Source organism: Triticum urartu, chromosome 6 (genome assembly GCF_003073215.2).
Source record: "Triticum urartu cultivar G1812 chromosome 6, Tu2.1, whole genome shotgun sequence".
NCBI lineage: Eukaryota > Viridiplantae > Streptophyta > Magnoliopsida > Poales > Poaceae > Triticum > Triticum urartu.
This window is the reverse complement of record NC_053027.1, coordinates 92,950,645-92,955,882: the sequence shown is the minus strand read 5'-3', so window position 1 is coordinate 92,955,882 and position 5,238 is coordinate 92,950,645.

The following is a 5,238-nucleotide window of genomic DNA, read 5'->3' as shown; positions in this document are numbered from 1 at the left end:
AGTGTATTAGGCGGTTTTACATCGTTCCCAAATGAGACCAACAAACATATGATTAGGGTAATTTTTCACGCATGATTTGTCTTCATTTAGTAACTTTATTAAATAATGTGATACTATGTTATCAAAAAAAATTAGGAGTGGCATTAGATGATGATTCCATCTAACATATATGCATACATTCTATGTAATTATCTGTGTTTCTGAAGGTATATCCTTCACAAAAATGAGCAGTATAGTGGTTAATTTCAGAAAATAAGAACTTTTTTCATAATATAGATTGAAAGAAAAAAAAATTACATAACTGCCCCATGCGTATGAATGGGACTCCCTAGAAATTACCATATTAATCAGATAATTAGAGCCGTTCATCCGATGGGACTGAGTTATTACGGTGTAGATTGTAAGAGAATTCTTTTCCTATACTGGCTCGATATTCTAGAGTTGAAACCGCCCTAACTCATCGCGCTTTAGACTATGTTTTCCAGATATTTTTTAATTAGTCACTTAAGGTAATTATGCAGTTGTCACCTAAGAAAATAATAAAGAGGCAAATAAATTGTGTATACTATAAATATAGGCAGTTCTTTTTTTACAGAACTTGCAAGTCCTTTTTGCATTAGGGAAACTACTTTTGAGTTCTTTTTACTAAATGAAGCAGCAGCTAGCACACTAAGATAAACCACTTGCTCTTCCTTTACCAAAGTCGAACTGGTAAAAAGGCAACAACCTGTTTTTTGATAAATCTCAAAGTTCAAGTAAAATCAATCAGATTTTTTCTTCAAAAAGGATTTTGTAGCCCTGGCGACTGCATTGATTGACGAACATGTCCACTTTAACGTGATAGGTCAAATACATGAATGACATATTCTTAATTACATACTTAATAAATTCTTATGATCAATGGAAAATAAAAATGATAAAAGATATGTCAATCCATCTAATCCAGTTATTTTTTGCATTACTATGCTATGATGGCTAACATAAATTGGCATTAGGGGAGAGTTAATTAAGTACCAATCACTATTTAATACAGTTCTGCAAACTATTTGAACAACAAAAACATAATTATTCAATAGTTATTTAGATCAAATGGTTGAACTATATTTGTGGTAAACATGTTCAAAAAAGGCAAAAGGGCATTTCAACATGATATATGGAAAGTACCAAGAATATTAAAATTATTAAACCACTAGCCCGTGCAAGTGCACGGGTTCACGACTAGTTTATATATAGCTCATGGCAACTTCTTATGCAATTTATTGCAGTCGTTTTTTTGGTTGGCCAGGGCCAATTTCACATATTTCTGTGGGTTCCAAACTATTTTTAATACCGAAATGTCAAGCCAGATTTAAAGTACTTTGAAGATATATTTAAATTAGGTTAATGCCCAGTGAAATAGGAATATGAAAATGTGAAAAAAATTCAGAAATTATAAAGTAATTGCCAATTTGTCATCTGTTTTTATATTTACAACCCATTTCATATTACTTTCAAGATTTGCACGCGTCTTGAAAGAGTTGCAGCCCATTAGGGCGTAGAAAAATAAGTAGGCCTGGATTGGGTATTCTTCAGAAAAAATAAACTAGGCTCATTTTCACAAAGAAAAAAATAGCTGGGCTGGTCACATGGTGAACATAAAATATAAGCCTGGGCTAGACGAGCCACACCAGTTCAAACCCTGCTCCATCTCAACAATACCAAACAAAAAAATACCGCTCGAGTAGCTACGTCCCAGGTGTCAGCCGATCTTGTGTTGTTCTCTTGTCTATTGACTATATACTCTCACAATGTCATGGGTCCCAGCTGTCAGGAAAACACTAGGAGGAAGCATTTTATTTTTCCATACGCTGACGTGGTGGGCCCCTACTGTCATCCTCTCCACGTACTTCTGCCGATTCCTGTTGTTTGTTGACCATGTTGACAACGCGAGAGGGCGGCGCCACAGCGAGTGCACCAAAGCGCGCGGAGGACGTCGGCGTTAACGATGTAGGAGACGGTGGGGCGGTGATGCGTGCGCTGAGGCGCAGCCAGCCGTGGGAGGCGGAAGCAGGCGGCCCCGCCGGCGCTGGTTTGGTTTTGGCGGCTGGAGGAAGACAGGACTAAAGAAACACGACAGACTATAAAAGCAGCAGGAGTACTTAACAACCTTAACTGAAACCAGCAGGGGCACTTAACAACCAAAGCTAAAAGCAGTATGAGTACTTATACAGGTTCAACCATACAAAGCACACCTCGAACAGTGCTACTTTGCCTACAGTTAACCAAGGGTGAGGCCGCCAAGCCCCAGGACAAGGCCCAGGTGCCACCCCGCGCATCCACAACGTTCTGTAAGCGGCTTCATCTCGCAACGTGGTCAATAAACAGGATATTCGCTTTAGAGCCATGGAAAAGCATGAACATAATCTTCTCTCCTATTCTCCAAGATGGACGGGCCTTCATTATTTGAGACCACCCATGAATAAGTATCTTTTCACCTCCAAGGGGAATTGAGTAGGTCGACATAAACATCATGTTGTGACCAAGCGCAAGTCTGACCCGACCATGGTCAGGCATCTGTATAGGAACAATAGAACTCGGCAGTTCCTGTTTCAAGAAGATCACAGCTGTAAAACTATGTATAAGCAATAGTTTATGAACAACATATATAACAGAAAATAGCTCGTACCATAAGTTTCTCGACACAGTTGGACCTGTTCAACGAGTGCAGCAGTGGCACACATATCCCACGTGGCCTTCCACCATTGAAACGCCCCACAAGGACCTCAAGACGATCAATAAAGTGTAGTCAACTTCAGTGCCATTAGTAACAGCCGAGTTATTACAGAGTAACAAACGAGCAGACTGCTTAACTCTGAAAAAACCTACACGTGCCACCAATTATAAGAAAATATTAGTTAGAAGTAGCATCTTCGTGAGAGATTCGTTGCTACTTCTAAAGTTAAAATTGTGATTAGTTAGATAGAATAGGTGGATTAAGAAGTAATCGAGGCAACAAGCAAGAACCAGATACAAAACTAACATGGATGAACAATTGGAATGACGTCAGGGTGGAAGATTGCAGTGAAGATGAGACCAGGTTCTGGTATTTCCATCAACATTCGTGCGCCAACTTTCAGTCTGTAACACTTGAGAAAGTTTATCCAAGTTCGGCCATAAAAAAGCAGCGATCTTGTTGGTTCATGAACCCAACTCGGAACTTATATCCAAGGCTTGTCTTCACTGTGACCATTAAACTAGTGTATTCAGTTATGGCAAGGCCAAGCATCTTGAGTACATGTGTTCTGGCATAGCAAATAATACACTGCAGGAAAAATAATATGAGAACACAGCATGTTCAAAAAAACCCCACCCTCCTGGATAGAAAATAGGATTCTAGGAACATAATGTGCGCATTTCAAAATGTTGTGTTAGGATGAGAAGGAACAAGTGTGGCATCTCGCCGGGGGCGCAGAAACCTGTAGGGTACTCACACTTTGGGCACTGCAAATGAAACACACTAGATTCAGTAGGAAGAAAAATGCATCAACGGCGGCGGATGCCATCCTAGGATTACCTGCGACCAAGGGACTTGGATTTACCGGGGATGGATGAAGAATTTGTACCTGGTTCTCCAGGAGAAAACCCTATGCAATCGCCGAGAGGGGGTTTTCTCTGAACAAGCAGACGAGGGAGAAGGGGATTCAGGCCCAGTGAAATATTGCCGCTTCGTCCGTCCAGTTTACTGCTAAAGCTGGAAAGGGGGTTGTGATTTGACGGCTCATTGGGCATTACTGCGGTGCTACGACCGGGGTGTGTCTACCGTGAAGTTGTGCACTCTAATTTGTGCATATGGCATGTGAACCCCGTTGCCGGTTGCCCCACATATCAGTGAAAGGAAGTAGAAAGACAGAAGTAACTAGTTACACATAAATATATTTTTTGACAGAGAGATACTCCCTCTGTAAAGAAATATACAAATCTTTTATATCACAGGCTCACCTTGCCAAAAATATACTCCCTCTGCAACGCACGGGCATTATGGGGGTTCAGCTTTTTTATGGGGGCTCAGCTGAGAATATAATACTCAGATAGGCTCACGGTTCTGGACTTTGGGCCGCAGGCCGACCCTGCATGTTTGGGGGCCCATGTGTTCTACCTCAGCGCTTTTCATATTGCAAGCGATCGGTACGGCGCTAGTCTATACCTATACTAATTACAGACTCCCAAGAAATTCTCATGTTAATTAGATTTTATGGACCGTTAATCTGGTGGGACCGAATTATAACGGTGTAGATTAATTATAATACCCTTGGCAAAAAAAGCAGTCCAAAGGCCCACATATTGCTTTCACCGTCATATGAATAGAAGTAAAAACCTTTTAACTCAACTTATCCACGACTGCACGTCTAATTTGAAAGAGAAACTGCTAACTCAATCTATCTATAACTAACCCCTCAAAAAAAATAACTCCACGACCTATCTATAACTCCACGGCCTCTTCCAATCTTTTACGGATGGAAATTGCTTCTCTCTCTTCTGCCATGGAGTCCATCGTGCTCCCATAGGATTTCTATCGTCTCTATCAAGCTGAAGCAAGCAGGTTGGGGTATGGATCCGGTGTGCCCAAAGATCTTATTCCATCAGAAAACTGTTTTTCTCATCTCGATCAAGTTCTTCCTACCACAATAATTGCAGGTCGTCTCTCTCAAGCGGAAGTAAGTAGGTTGGGGCATGGATCAGGTGCGCCCAAAGATCTTATGCCATCCAAACTGTTTTCCTCATCTCGATCAGGTTCTTTCTCCTATAAATTGAGGTTGCGTCTACCATTGCCGATGGATTTTCCACCCAGAGTTGCTATGTAGGCGTACAAGGTACAACCAAACACACCTCCTCCGCAAGCTCGATAATATAAGCCAGTTTGCTTGCTGATTACCAATGTTGCAGGGCTCAGTATCAAATATTAATCCAATGTTGGAGCATGCCCAACCTCGACGATACAGCCAGGTGCTGCTTTCGGCATACAAGGCTAGCTTGATTACTTTCCAGCCGATTGGTGTTGAGAGGAGACGAAAATATATGGCTTAATTCGTGCATGTACAGAAGCGCAGGTTATTGGATCGATTCCACGGAAAGACACATGTATATGCAGCTAATCCCTTCGTTCCGCTCAGTAAAGTACATGCACAAGAGGTCATAATTTTTTTTGCCATGGAGTCGGACGTGTTTGGTTCGGTCAAACCAGCCTGTACGTGTGCGTAG